General features: G+C 38.8%; 1 long non-coding RNA gene across 1 annotated transcript in view; it reads left to right on the forward strand.

The window, feature by feature from the left end:
• LOC103885136 overlaps window positions 1–12,344 on the forward strand; it is a 78,244-nt gene extending 65,900 nt beyond the window's left edge. Inside the window, exon 3 of the long non-coding RNA XR_648041.4 lies at window positions 11,703–12,344. This is a non-coding gene — a long non-coding RNA (uncharacterized LOC103885136). The remainder of the gene's footprint in view (window positions 1–11,702) is intronic.
• The last annotated feature ends 1,966 nt before the right edge of the window (window positions 12,345–14,310 follow it).

Genomic DNA, 14,310 nt, shown 5'->3' on the forward strand with positions numbered 1-14,310 from the left:
CTAAAGGTTCGTATTTCTCAGAGATGGAAGGGGAGGAATATTGTTTTGACATTAAAACCAAGACAAATTTGCTTGGGAGCAAATTAAAAAGACATGAGGGTTTAACACAAAACAAGAATGAATTTGGAAGCTTCCAACAGGTCCTAGGGCGTATGTTCACGCTCTTTACAGTTAGGGGTGGTTCCGATAGAAAGGCTTGAGAAGTGTTGCCTGGGCGCCAGAGCCCGGGGTGAGAGCAGGGTGCCTGGAAGCCCACTCCAAGCTTGATCACATCATCATCTTCAAGCTCACTCGGGGTCACTGCACATCTCTTCTCCCTACACGAGGGTGGTGGCATCTATTACCCCACTACTGTGTGCCAGGCTGGGTGCCAAGCCCTTTATATACATTTAATCTTCGCAGAGGTCCTATGGTAAGAGCTATTATCCCATTTTACAGATGACAAAACCAAAGCACAGGGATTTGAAGTTACTGAATTTGCACTGTCAGTGAGTGCCTGAGGCAGAAACTGAACGCTTGGTCTGTTTAGCTCTCCAGTGTGCAGTTTCAGCTCTGACCCTGTGGGAACGCTGGTTAGGCTGCTCCCTAGCGGTGAAGCGATGGGAGCGCAGGAGCGGAGCGGAGCTGGAGAATCCCACTCCTCCCATTCAGAGCCTTAATTTTAAGGGCTGAGCAGTATCAGTGGTGGTGTACCATGATTGCATTATCAGTCTGCCTTTACAGAATCCAGGAGATATTCCACTGTGCACAGTTTGACCTAAGTCTTATATTTCAAAGTTTTATCATTTTGCCCAGTCGTGGTGAGCACAGTACCATAATGCATTCTGTGGCCCAAAAGAGGAGGTCCCAGATAAATAAAGTGCTTGGAGATTTTTAGGTCTTTTGTGCTGCTAAGTCAGAAAATGGAGAATGAAGACAATTTAGCACAACTTAAGAAATATGAATCGGGTGGTCACTATACAGTAGCACCGGGCCCTACAGCTGGAAGAGATAGACATACACACAAATCCCTTATTTATTTATTTATTTATTTATTGCAGCTAAATGTTATGAGAAAGACAAAGTAATACCCTTTATGTTGGGTATTTTTTTGGTTCATATTCTCAAAGAAGATCACTTCTTCTTTTATTTTGAGGGAGACGGGCAGACTGTGCCCGGGTCAGGGTCCCTATCATTTGTTAGGGACAGCATTGGACGACATCGCAGTTTCTTGGAGGTTTACAGTGGTTTTCTGTGCAGCAGGCACCAAGATTGAGGCAGTTCATGCATCACTTACTAAGACAAATTCCCTTTGTCCAGCTCTGTGACTGTTGGCCTGGTGAAGGGAAATGGTGAGAAATTTTGCTTGTTTCAGAATTGCAGCTTCCCGTTCTGGCCATCGCTTTGCCTCTGCTGATGTTATTTGTGTCCCGAGGTTTGAAATTATTTGGTTTATTAAGTGAGCCTGATATGAAGTGCTCAGTCAGTGTCATCTCGTCTCCTAAATACTGCCTGCAGTTTCAGGAGGAAGGGATTTAATAGACTCTCGTCCCTTTAGGAAGCTTTATTTGAAATTCATTTGGGCACAGAAATTTTATGGGTACAATCAGGTCCAGACATTGCTTAATGAAGTTCTAGGCAGATGTGCAGTGAATGACTGGTACCTTCTCCAAATCCTCAATTAAGCTCCTCTGGTATACCATGAACTTTTAGAAAACCAGAATCTATGACCAAATTCTAATTAATCCTAAGAATAATGAGGTACAAAGGCATTATTTTTTCCTTTTTTCTTTTAAGTTTTCTTTCTCTTGCTAACAAAGAATTTTAAATTGTGGCTCTAGCATTTAAGTGCATGCATTTTGAATTTACGAAGTATGGAGAATAACATGAAATCATTAGCAGGTCAATGAATTAGATTTTTATGTGTGTGTGTGGTAGCATTAAACATCTATAGTATAACTGTCATTTATTCTTGTGTCAGCTATTGCTTAGAGTAATTTAGTATCATAATCTGTATTTAAGTTATTCTACTTTATAAAGGACTTTAACACAAATTATCTTCCATAACATATGCTATGACACTGATATTATCATCCCCACTTCTTACTTTCAGGACACTGAAATTTAGGAAAGATTAGTTAACTTGCCTAATTTCACACAGTAGTAGTCCTAGGAAAGAAACATATATTTTAATAGCCAACCCAGGTTTTTTTTTTTTTTTTTTTTCCCCAGTAAATGACCAGATTCTCTGCTATTACGTTTTTGGTTTTAGTTAATAGACATATTGGTTGCTATTGACGTTTGGCACATCTGGCTTGCTGTTCTTAATGACCAGCGGACTCTGGGCACTCACATATCGACCAGTGCCAGGCAGCTAATGTCAATGAGTGTGGGGGGCTGGGTGTCAGAACAGGGAGTGGTGGGGACAATGGAAAATTGGAGAATGTACACTCCATTTAAAAAAGGGTTCCCTTACCTATTCCCACTGGGCATGCGGGCCTGGTGTTGCAAAATCTTTTAAAATTTTAAGAGGAGCCAGAGATCTGGATTTTATGTGGAATCTCTCCATTCTAAGTGTTGGCAACCAAAAAAAAAATTTTTTTTCCCTTTTAAACTCTGCAAGCCAAACAAAACCCATCTATCAGGTGGATTCAGCTCATGACTGCCAATTGTGACATGGGCTTGCTTTTTACTTTTTTGGAGGTACATGTGAAGGAGGAGTGAGTGGGTGGGGTAAGGCCAACATCACTTACTCAGACTGTAGATGGTTCTTTTCCTGAAGCCAGGAAGTCTGAGCAAAGCTGGGGAGCCTGTGGGTTTTCAGGCTGCTTAATGTGGGCTATTTTGGGACTGCCCTCTTCTTGCAGGACTATCTGAAATGAGGGAGACTTCCTTATAATTAGGGGCTGACCACTGAGCACCGTGGCATTGCCCACTCTCCAGTAGTTAGTTGTACATTGTTTAGTATCTTTATTATTATTTCTTTGCTTCTTTCCTGCTTGCCTCTTCTTGGTGAATTTCATTTTCAGCTGAAATCAGTAACATTTGCAATGAAACTGAAACTGAAAATCAACTGAAACTGTTGCAGATGAAACTGAAATCAGTAACATTTGCAAACTTCCCAGCCAGAAGACTTTAGAAGAGGGTGGACTTTTTTTTTTTTTTAAAAATTATACTTTAAGTTCTGGGATATATGTGCAGAACGTGCAGGTTTGTTACATAGGTATACGCGTGCCGTGCCGTGGTAGTTTGCTGCACCCATCTACATTAGGTATTTCTTCTAATGCCATGCCTCCCCTAGCCCTCCACCCTGTGACAGGCCCCAGTGTGTGATATTCCCCTCCCTATGTCCATATATTCTCATTGCTCATCTCCCACTTATGAGTGAGAACATGTGGTGTTTGGTTTTCTGTTCCTGTGTTAGTTTGCTGAGAATGATGGTTTCCAGCTTCATCCATGTCCCTGCAAAGGACATGAACTCATCCATTTTTATGGCTGCATAGTATTCCATGGTATATATGTGCCACATTTTCTTTATCCAGTCTATCATTGATGGGCATTTGGGTTGGTTCCGAGTCTTTGCTATTGGGAATAGTGCTGCAGTAAACATACGTCTACATGTGTCTTTAAAGTAGAATGATTTATAATCCTCTGGGTATATACCCAGCAATGAGATTGCTGGGTCAAATGGTATTTTTAGCTCTAGATCCTTGAGGAATCACCACACTGTCCTGCACAATGGCTGAATTAATTTACATTCCCACCAACAGTGTAAAAGCATCCCTATTTCTCCACATCCTCTCCAGCATCTGTTATTAGAAGAGGTCTAACTTGTTTTAAAGTAGATTTCCTTTTGTTTGTGTGATCTATGGATTTTATTTATTCAGTTTCCTGTCCCTGCAAGCACAGAAAGTTGAAAACTAATTTGATTCAATTTTCCCAGATGCAATCTCATGTGTATTTTATGTTAGTTTTTAAGGTTTTTGAATTTTAACCAAACTCGGCACAAAGTGACTATGTTACTGTTATATGCCCCCCACTCCACTGCACAAATACATAAGCATTAGACTCAGATTTTTCTTTATTGTAAAGAAATTCAGACCTTCTCTGAGTGTCTAATAAAATTCCATCTAGATTAACATGTGCTGTGACTAAGATTCTTTTACTGTATCAATATAATGGTTTGAACATTTTTGATCTTTGCAGATACGTTGAAAAGGTGGCAAAAGCAGGTAATGAAGAAGGTTCAGAAACTCTAGAATTAAAACCTATTATTTGCTGAGCACTTATTATTTGCCAGGCACTGTGCTAATACTTCACAGTCATCCTACATTATCTCATTTAATCCATTAAACCATGTGTAATGTACCTATCAGTTCTACTTTAAAGATGAGAAAATTAAGTCACAGAAAGATTCAATACTTTGCCCAAGATCCTATGAGTAGTCAGGGGTGGAACTTGGATTCAAACTCAGGCTTATATGATCCACAAAGTGTCACATTTCTAACCATGTTATATAGCATCATTGTCAAAGAATGATTTCTGCTTCAGGAGCTATGCAACAGAATAAGACAAGAAAAGAGAACTAGTTGGGGTGAGATGTGAGTATCACTCTGTGCAATTAAGATGGTGCAAGACCCTTGGCAGATAGAGCAGAAGCACACTGGTCATACTTAGCAGGACATCAAATGTCATGTACTTCCTAGGACTGGTGGAGAATTAAACTGGGAATGCCAGCGACAGCAGCAAACTCCTCTTGCTTACTGAGCAAGCAAGGTGTATAGCGTGTGAGACTTTATGCTTTCAGCAGTTCATGACACTGGTGTTAAATGACCACTGGAGGAAACAGTGTCAAGTTTTTTTTTTTTGAGACGGAGTCTCGCTCTGTCACCCAGGCTGGAGTGCAGTGGCCGGATCTCAGCTCACTGCAAGCTCCACCTCCCGGGTTCACGCCATTCTCCTGCCTCAGCCTCCCGAGTAGCTGGGACTACAGGCGCCTGCCACCTCGCCTGGCTAAGTTTTTGTATTTTTAGTAGAGACGGGGTTTCACTGTGTTAGCCAGGATGGTCTTGATCTCCTGACCTCGTGATCCGCCCGTCTCGGCCTCCCAAAGTGCTGGCATTACAGGCTTGAGCCACCGCGCCCGGCCAACAGTGTCAAGTTTTATGATAAGGTGGAATATTGATTTCTGTGATGTTTTGCATGAATTTAATGGCTGCTTTGTGTTTTGGTATATGAATGTGCCTTAATTTATTCAACCAGTTCCTATTAAGAGATACGGAGAATTTAATATCTATATATTTTGATCTCCAACAAGTTGTTGCAGTAACTAATCACTTTGAATTGGGCTTCACCATCTCTAGACTGTTATTTGGATTTTAGTGTTTGGTGTCACATTAGTCACAGTACATTGCATTTGTGAACAATAAAATCCAAATACTTCATCTTTGGCAACCAAAGTCTTCCATGATGTTCCACTTCAAGACATGGCTAGTTAACAAGATAGGTGCCAAGATCTGTAGTTGAACCTATTCTGGGTACTGTTTGTGCTGCCACACAAACTGCTGCTACACAAACTGCTGCTAAAATTGTTTGCTTTTAGCATGTAGACAACCTGCTGGAATCAACATAACTGGGAAATATGGAAGAATAAAGCTATTGTCTTAATACTTGTCCCTCTTGAATCAGCAATTAAGTTATAGCTTTATCAGTCTTCACTGGTCAAGTGTTTGCTCTCTGTGGGTTGTTAAATGCAGACAAGTTTTAAAGCCTATAGTGAGACAGTTTATATATATTTTGTTTATTGGGTGCATTTAATTTAGGAAGACATTAATGAAGCCAAGTTAAATATGTATATCATAGTTGCTGATTTTTTTCCTAATAGTCGTTAACATATGTAGGTAGCAAGATAAAAGAAACAAACAATTTAAAACTAATAACCTTGGAAGAAATTCCAGACTGGGTACATTTGGGATTGCCAGGAGTGTTCTTTCATGATAAAGTTATTCAATTATCATCTCAGCCTTTGCTTTCTTATGGGATATTAGTGTAATTAACGTGATAACTTATTTAAGTTTGCGATAAATAATTCAAATGGTCTAGAGTATGTAGGGAAAATAAATACTTCTTGCTCCTTTGAGTGCTCTTCTGAGGAACTCTGTTTGACGGATTTTTCTTTTATCTTTCTAGAAACTATGATTACAAATATATATACTTATAGTCACATTGGCATCTATGTACCATATATTTATCTATTGTATTTAATGATAGACCTATTTAAAAACATCTTTGTTTTTCTATAAATGGGATGATAATGTTCTCAGTTCTCCTATAACTTGCTTTTTTCACTTAATAGCACCTCTTTAACATATTTTTCTATTGTTATTATGGGGTGACCAATAAGTGTACTTAAAATTCTATGTCTTTGCAAATATCTAGATGTGAAAAATGGCTGAGGAGTGTGCTTGGACCCCACAACCCTATGGACAGGTGCTTTGCTATGGCTTCCTTGTAGAGTGGGGGCTCCACTGTGAAAAAGCACAGTTGGAATCCAGTTCTCACCACACAATATCTGCTTGACCTTGAGGAAGTTACCTAACCATTCTTTGCTTCAGTATAATTTAATTGTAAAATGGGGATAATGATAGTCTGTTTCCTAGGTTGTGAGGATTAAACATAATGTAAAGTAGTTAGTGTAGTTTCTGACACACAGGAAGTGCTCAGTGTTAGGTATTTTTATTGCTGAGCCTGAGGTGGGTTATAGCTTTGTATTTACTTTCTGAGAATTTAAATATGAAGTTATCTTCTATGCATGTTAATATGGGTGTTCCTAAGCATGGGCCACTTAATTTTTTTAAAAAAGCTTTAAAAATCAAATTGGGCTAGTCTTAACATGTCAGTCAAATTTGAAAAGGATCTTTTTTATGCAAATAAGCTATCAATCTACTAACGAATGGTATAAAAGTTGTATATAATATTTTAATTTACATATTCTGAAAGATGAGGAGAAATTATACCAGATTTTTAGATGACTAAAAACTGAAAAAGGTAAAACATTTTTTATGAAAAATTTAAAGATGCTGAGATTCATGAACCTAGTTAATAGACGTTTAAGGGATGACTATGGCTATCTTCAACACTATGACATTTGTTAGAAAAAGAAGTATGTATGGGCAAATAGAGTCAGATTATCCCACTGGAGAGAGGTAAGGAAGAAACTGTGTGATGGATATAATAGCTATCAGGAAAGGTTGAGGAGGCTTTGAGGTATATTTGGGCGTGTTTTTACACACATGTACCCACTCACACACATGCTTGCTCCTCCAGATCTTGTCTGCCTTGCTGTACACTGCTAGCTCTGTGTGCACTGTGCTCTCTGGCTTCCAGTTGGCCCAGTGGAGGTATCAGTTAGAGGCTGGAGGGCAAGAGGAAAGTGAGGTCCAGATGTTCATTCTGCTTGCTTCCTCCTGGTGATTGTAATTGGTGTGACTGCTGTTGTTCTCTATGACAGATCTTGTTTATTTCCTCAGGGTTCTTCTATAGTTGTTTATTTATTCATTGGTTCATTGTTTGTCCTATCAGAATATAAGTCCCAGGAAGGTAGGGACCCCATCTATGTTGTTTGCATTAATATCTTCAGGCTAGCACAGTACTTGGGTCATAGCGGGTGCTCAGTGAATAATTGTTGCATAAGTGCATAACAACACAAAGACTTAATAGCACAGCCAATGGTCTTTATCAATATGTTCCATATGTAAGCTCTTTGACATTGCTTTGTACCTATGATCTCCCCAATGAAACTTCCATTTTCAGAGGGCAGATGCTTTATGCTAAAAAAAAAAAAAAAATCCTCCATGGTGCCTAAGATCACATAGAGCACACCTAAGCATTCAAAACATACTTATGGATTGGTTGACTACCAGCATGTGCTATATTGTTAGAATTATTAATTAATACATTCAACAAATATTATTGAACCCCTACTATGTGCTAGGCATTGTTTTAGGTTCCCTGGATACATCAGTGAACAAAATAAAGACCCCTGGAATCTTTGGGAGGGAGAAAGATAGTATATACAACCATAAAAAATGAGTGAAATACATAGTACATTAGAAGATGTTAAATACTGTGACAACATTAAAGACAAGCAGAGCTCAGGAAGATGGAGAGGTGGGTGCTGAGACAGGAATGGGGGAGCAGGTTGTGATGAAAACAGGATGTCTAAGAGAGGCCTTACTGAGAAGATGATACTTAAACAAAGACGTGAAGAAGTCAAGGAACTTGGGCAAGCTAATACCTTGTAAAGAGGTTTTATTCCAAATGGTGAGAACAGCCAGTGCGATGCCCTAAGGCAGGTGCATGTTCAAGGAATAGCAAGGAGGCCCTTGTGACTGGAGCAGATTAAGGGGCAGAGAAATAGGAGATGAGGTCTTGGAAGCAAGGGGAAGGACCTGTAGGCTTTGTAAGACCTGGGAAGCAGTTGCAGAGTTTTGAGCAGCAGGGTGACACAATCTGACTTCTGATTTAGAGGGATCACTTGCTTCTTTGTTGAAAGCAGGAGGCAGGGAAACTGGTTAGGAGGCCTCACAGCAACTGAGGTGAGAGGTGGTGGTGACTCAGACAGGGCCATGGCAGTTGGGAAGAGTGGTCAAACTCTGGACATGTTCTGAAGGTTTCTGTAGCTACTTGACAGCCAGGTTTAGCACACATTTTACCTTTTAATTGGGACATAGAAGAAGAGTAGGAAAGTATCTTCGGGTAAAGTTTTTGTGTGGTAATTGTGACTAGCATACCTCTGGGTACCTTTCATTAAATACACTGCAGGCATCTGTTTCTCTAATCTGTTCTACATATCGTGGACAAAATTGTGTTGACAAGCTTTTGAGGGAGAAAAGGAATGCAGAGAAAACAGTTACCTATTCATTTCAGTTTGGGGGATGTACGTAAGTAAGTAGTATACTTTTTAAATTTATTTAATTTTGAATGGGCTAACGGCATCTTCCTGGCTAATCTAGGGGTCCCTAAATTTAAGAGTCTCAAATGATTTAAGCATATTCAATTTGAATATTCAAATTTCAAAATTTCTATTTGAAATCCCAAATTGCTAGTTTTTGTTTAATCTTATATAACTGGAAAATGGCAATGTGGATAGTATTTTGTTTGATCTGTAACATTACATTATGACAAAATTAATTTGGATATTGATTTGATTGAAAATTCAAAAAAGAGTTAGTGACAGTCCCTTGGTATAGTACTGAAAAGCTGGTTGTTAGATTTGGGCTGTGGGTAAGTGAATGTTTCTTATTTTCTTACATTAAAATGTGAATCAGTAGGAGAAATTGTGATCTATCCCAGTATGTTTTACATCAAGAGGAAATCTTATGAAAATATTTGCTGTGGAGTGATATAAGCTGCACTTGGAGAAAATCCATCTAATTTACAACTATTCCTTGAGGGTCTACAATGTACCAGGCACTGTTCCAGGCAAGGGGATATATCAGTGAACAAAACATTTCTGCACATGGAATTGACATTCAAGTGAAGGAGACAAGAAAACATTGACATAATGTCAGTTAATTGTATGTGCTATAAAAAAAGCATGTAAATAAATGAAGAATATACATTGGATAGGGTTGTTAAGGAAGGTCTTTGAGGATTTGTCATTTAAAGAGAGACTTGAATGAAGTAGAGCTGTAAGCCATGTAAATATATTGTGTAAGAGCATCCCAGACCAGGCAGATAGCCAAGGGTAGAACATGGAAGTGGGGACAGTTACTATAAAAGCCCAGGTCTGTCTGCCACTGTGCTTAGAATAATTGCTCTGCTCTTGGATGTTCCCTGAAGAGTGCAAGTGGCTGTGGACAGGTTGGTGTGACCGGTGTCTCTACCTCCAAGCAGGTGCTCTGGGACTCAAAATATTGGGGTCCTCTGTGACTACCCCTTATCTACTCAGCCATCAATTCCTGATGGTGCCTTTTATATGTCTTTGTATTCACTTGTTCACAGGCTTTGTAGTCAGAGGCTCACAATCATCATCTTTCTATGTGCTCAACAATTCCTACTTAATTTGCTACACAGGGATTGTTGGAAGGTCATTCTGTTTTCCTAGCTCATCTGGTTTCCTGTTTGTCTTCTGAAGCCACAAAGAACAAACCTGTGCTTTTTTCCTCCCTTTTTACATGTCAGTTGCAATGCTTTGAATGCATTCCCCAAGGTTTATCTGTTGAAAACTTAATCCCAGTGCAACAGTGTTGAGACGTGAGGCCTTTCAGAGGTGTTCAGGTTATAAGGGCTCTGCCCTAATGAGTAGGCTAATGTCATTATGTTGAGTGGGTTCATTTTCGTGAGAGTGAGTTTGTTATAAAAGTATGTTTGGCCACCCTCATGCTCTTTAATCCTCTTGCTTTCCACCATGGAATGATGCAGCAAGAAGGCCTTCACTAGGTGCCAGCACTTTGGTATCGGACTACCCAGCCTCCGAAACTATACGAAACAAATCTCTGTTCTTTGTAAATTACCCAGGTATTCTATTATAGCAGCATAAAATGGACTAAGATGGCAGTCTTCAAATATTTGCAGACAGTCATTGTATAATTCCTTTCAGCATTTTGTTTTCCAGACTGAATCTCCTGGTTCCATTGATAGTTTGTCTATGAGATGTTTCTAACTCCCTTATTTCTTTGTTGCCCATTTTTTGGCATATTTTCGAGTTTGTCAAAATTTCTTAAAAATTTGATGCTTAGTATTTAGAACATATATTATGTTCCAGATATGTTCTAACCCGTTAGTCTCAAGGATGAAGGGACTAAAAACTCCCTTGACCTGACCTTAATCTGAACACTATGTTTTGATTCAAAAATTGCATCATTTCTGCATATGTATCTTATAATTAATTCATGTGTATCGTATAAACATGAGGCTCAACCTTGCTCAAAAGGGAGACTGATATAAGTTAAATTCAGACTGTACCATCTCTGTGTCTTTAGGCAAATTATATTTAACCTCTCAAATTTTCTTAATTATAAAATTGTACACATAATCTAGTTTATTTCTCACTTGGTCATTGTAATAATCAAGGTTATTCATAATAGGTAAGACTTCTAGAAAGCATTTAGTGACGTTATGTCTTTTTTACTTATACCATTATCCATTCTCTGGGGTCATACTCTCCTGTCAGTTAGTGGATGAAAAGAAGGAAGCTAAAAGTCATCCCACCCTGTCAGGTTATGAATGTGTTGCCCTGTGACCCCTGAAGAAGACTGACCTGGCACATAATAGGACCTCAATAAATACATATTTGTTGAATGACTTTATAAAGTCTTATTTCAGGTAGAAAGGGTGAATTGCTTGTGGATTGACTGCTGAGAAATGGGCGTGGTCTCCTAGTTTGTCTATTTGTAGAGCTGGCTTTGCTTATGTTTGTCACAATTAGAAAGAGTTGGCAAGATGATATAATGAAGGCCATTAGTAAATTATACAGAAAAGGGTTACTGTTTGCAGGGCTGTTAATTTAGTCTGACCACTAGAGAGCCATTTAGTGCTTTGGAATAGATAATTTGTTAAATGACACATAAGGCAGTTGAAAAAAATTAATGCTCGTCTCCAAAGAGCAATTTACTCCTTTTTTTTCTATTCAAGCTAAATATTTGTTCAGAGCTTTGACTTCCTTGTAAGAGAGAAGCTATAAAATAATAATATAATCATCTTTTTATTTTCTTATTTAGAACAATGAAACTTGAGGAAGAAACTTAATATTGAGAATGGATACTGGCACACCTAGAGGAATTTCTACAGAGAATATAAGATTGTCAAACTGAACATAAGAAACCATAAATGACATGTACAGTATTGGAAATATACCCAAATTTGCATAGAACTTTGTCAGATAAATGACAGTTAAACCTGTTGAAATTTTTATAATCAAGAGCAATAAGTGTGGCCGCCAATGTGAATTTTAATCCGGGTTTCTTAGAAGTCTATAATTGTTCCAGGTTGGTGAGATACAGTTTCTAACACAAAGTACAGAATTTCTCCCATCAGAATAAGAGATTCTTGTGCCTGTGTGTCTGTTCTCTCCTACCTGAGTATATAGTGTCTGTTGGATTATCCAAGACCATTCTGTTCACAAAGAGCTGAAGTGGAAGAATCTCTGGGTATTTACATGTTCTCAAACCCGTCTGGACTGTTTAACTACAAGGGAAAGTATTAGGCCAAATTAAAATGCTAACTTTGCAAAAGCACTCAACCAAAAACAATTCAGCATCACTGCCTTAAAAGAATTTGGGCAAACTAAAGAAGTAAACTTTATTTTATTTTATTATTTTATTTTATTTTTTGAGACTTAGTCTCACTCTGTCGCCCAGGTTGGAGTGCAGTGGTTTGATCTCCGCTCACTGCAACCTCCGCCTCCCAGGTTCAAGCGATTCTCCTGCCTCAGCCTCCTCAGTAGCTGGGATTACAAGTGCCCGCCACCATGCCTGGCTAATTTTTGTATTTTTTAGAAAAGGCAGGGTTTCACCATGTTGGTCAGGCTGGTCTTGAACTCCTGACCTCATGATCCACCGGCCTCGGCCTCCCAAAGTGCTGAGATTACAGGCATGAACCACTGTGCCTGGCTGTAAATTTTAAATTAATACACTATAAAGCCTATAAAACTCCCTGGGAATGTCAAACTTGTTGGACTCACAGTGGATATACATGAAAGGCCATATCCTGAGATCCAAAGGGAAAGTTGATTTAAATGACAAGATATATTCTGTTTAGTAATGCATATATTTAATGAATCGGGCATACAATGCTCACCTATTCAGCCATTTCAGTGCTTTTCCTGCTTATCTTGAAAGTTTCATCTAGGAGTTCACAAAGGAATACTCATTGAAGCTTTGTCATCAAATGGATTTTTCCCTAGGAAAGTCTAGTTTTTAATTGTCTTTTATTGTCATCAATCCTTAGTCTAGGTCTGTCCTCTGGTGATGGGTTGTGTTTACAGCGACAGTGTTCCTGGACCCAGAGATGCTCAGACAACATTACAGTAACCATTTATTCCGAACCGCTAAGTGGAAATGAGGTCTAATGAATGAGGCTTATACTGTTATTTGATATTCCTGGAATAAAATAACCTGGAAACAGTGGTTGGAAATCACTGGCTTGGAGAAGCCAAGAGTGCTTGCTGTCTTCGACAGTTCGGTATGTGCGGCTAATTACACCAAGATACACCGGTGAGCACCTGACCAATCTCTCTGCAAGGAAACCTTTGTCAATCTTGTGCTCCCTTTCTTCTGTAGTCCCTGGTCCGGTCTGCACGGATAATGAGGGAGTAGGAAAGAACACAGTTCACCTTGGCTTCATCCAAAAGCCAATTCTTGTTTTCCCAGCTACATCCCTCTGACAGTTCCAACTCGTTTATCATCTGCATTTTAGCATCCCTTTCGTGAAGAGCTATTTGAAAATCAACCAAAAATTACATACAAGCCTTAAATTGAAGTTTGCCAATTTAGATGCAGTAATTGCAGAAGAAAGAAAAATAATTACAAGAGGAGTTGAGGAGAAAGATCACTAAATGGTAGGTAGGAGAAGATTACCATATAGGGAGAGCAAGGATAATTTTTAAGATCATGGCATTGGTGTGTACAAACTTATCTTCCTTTGGGACAGGCCTCATATTGTAATCAGACACCATCTCCTTTAAATATGATGGCAACACTTGACTCATTCTAAATTACAGGCATCCCTAATTTTTATGCCAAGAGAGACTTTCTCCAATGTACTGCGGGAAAACCAGATGGCCTTGTCATTGCTAATCAGTGGATCACGGAGCTCTTGAGAGCGTGCCGGGGGCTCTGGCTTTAGCTAATTAACGAGAGCTCCGAGTCAGAGGCAAGAATTAAGCAATCAGCTCCTTTCTCTAATTCTTATACATTTTGGAAGTGTGCCCATGATTTGCTTGCTCTGAAAAGTCTTAATATAGAAAAAAAAAAGTATCACTTGGGCTAAGCAAAGAATTATAGGAAAACTCCAGTACGTACTTGGAAAGAGAACTTAAATGCCTAATTAGGGCAAGATAAATAAAACCAGATAGAGTCAAATCTATAATACCTTTTTGTAGGAGAAATGTTTATTTCTACTAATAGAGGTTTTGTAAAGTTTTAAGAGTTAGGTGGAATCAGGTGGCCTCTGATTAAGTTGCATTTTAATATTTTATACAATATTTGAGGAAAATAAAGCCACCATTAGTCAAGTGGATATTGTAAATGATGTCAAGATTATTTTTCTGTGTGAAAGAGTGCATCATAAATTTCTTTTTGCTTCAGTCTTTCTTGTGTTTATTATTTC

The sequence above is a fragment of the Papio anubis genome, chromosome 5 (assembly GCF_008728515.1).
Source record: "Papio anubis isolate 15944 chromosome 5, Panubis1.0, whole genome shotgun sequence".
Taxonomy (NCBI): domain Eukaryota; kingdom Metazoa; phylum Chordata; class Mammalia; order Primates; family Cercopithecidae; genus Papio; species Papio anubis.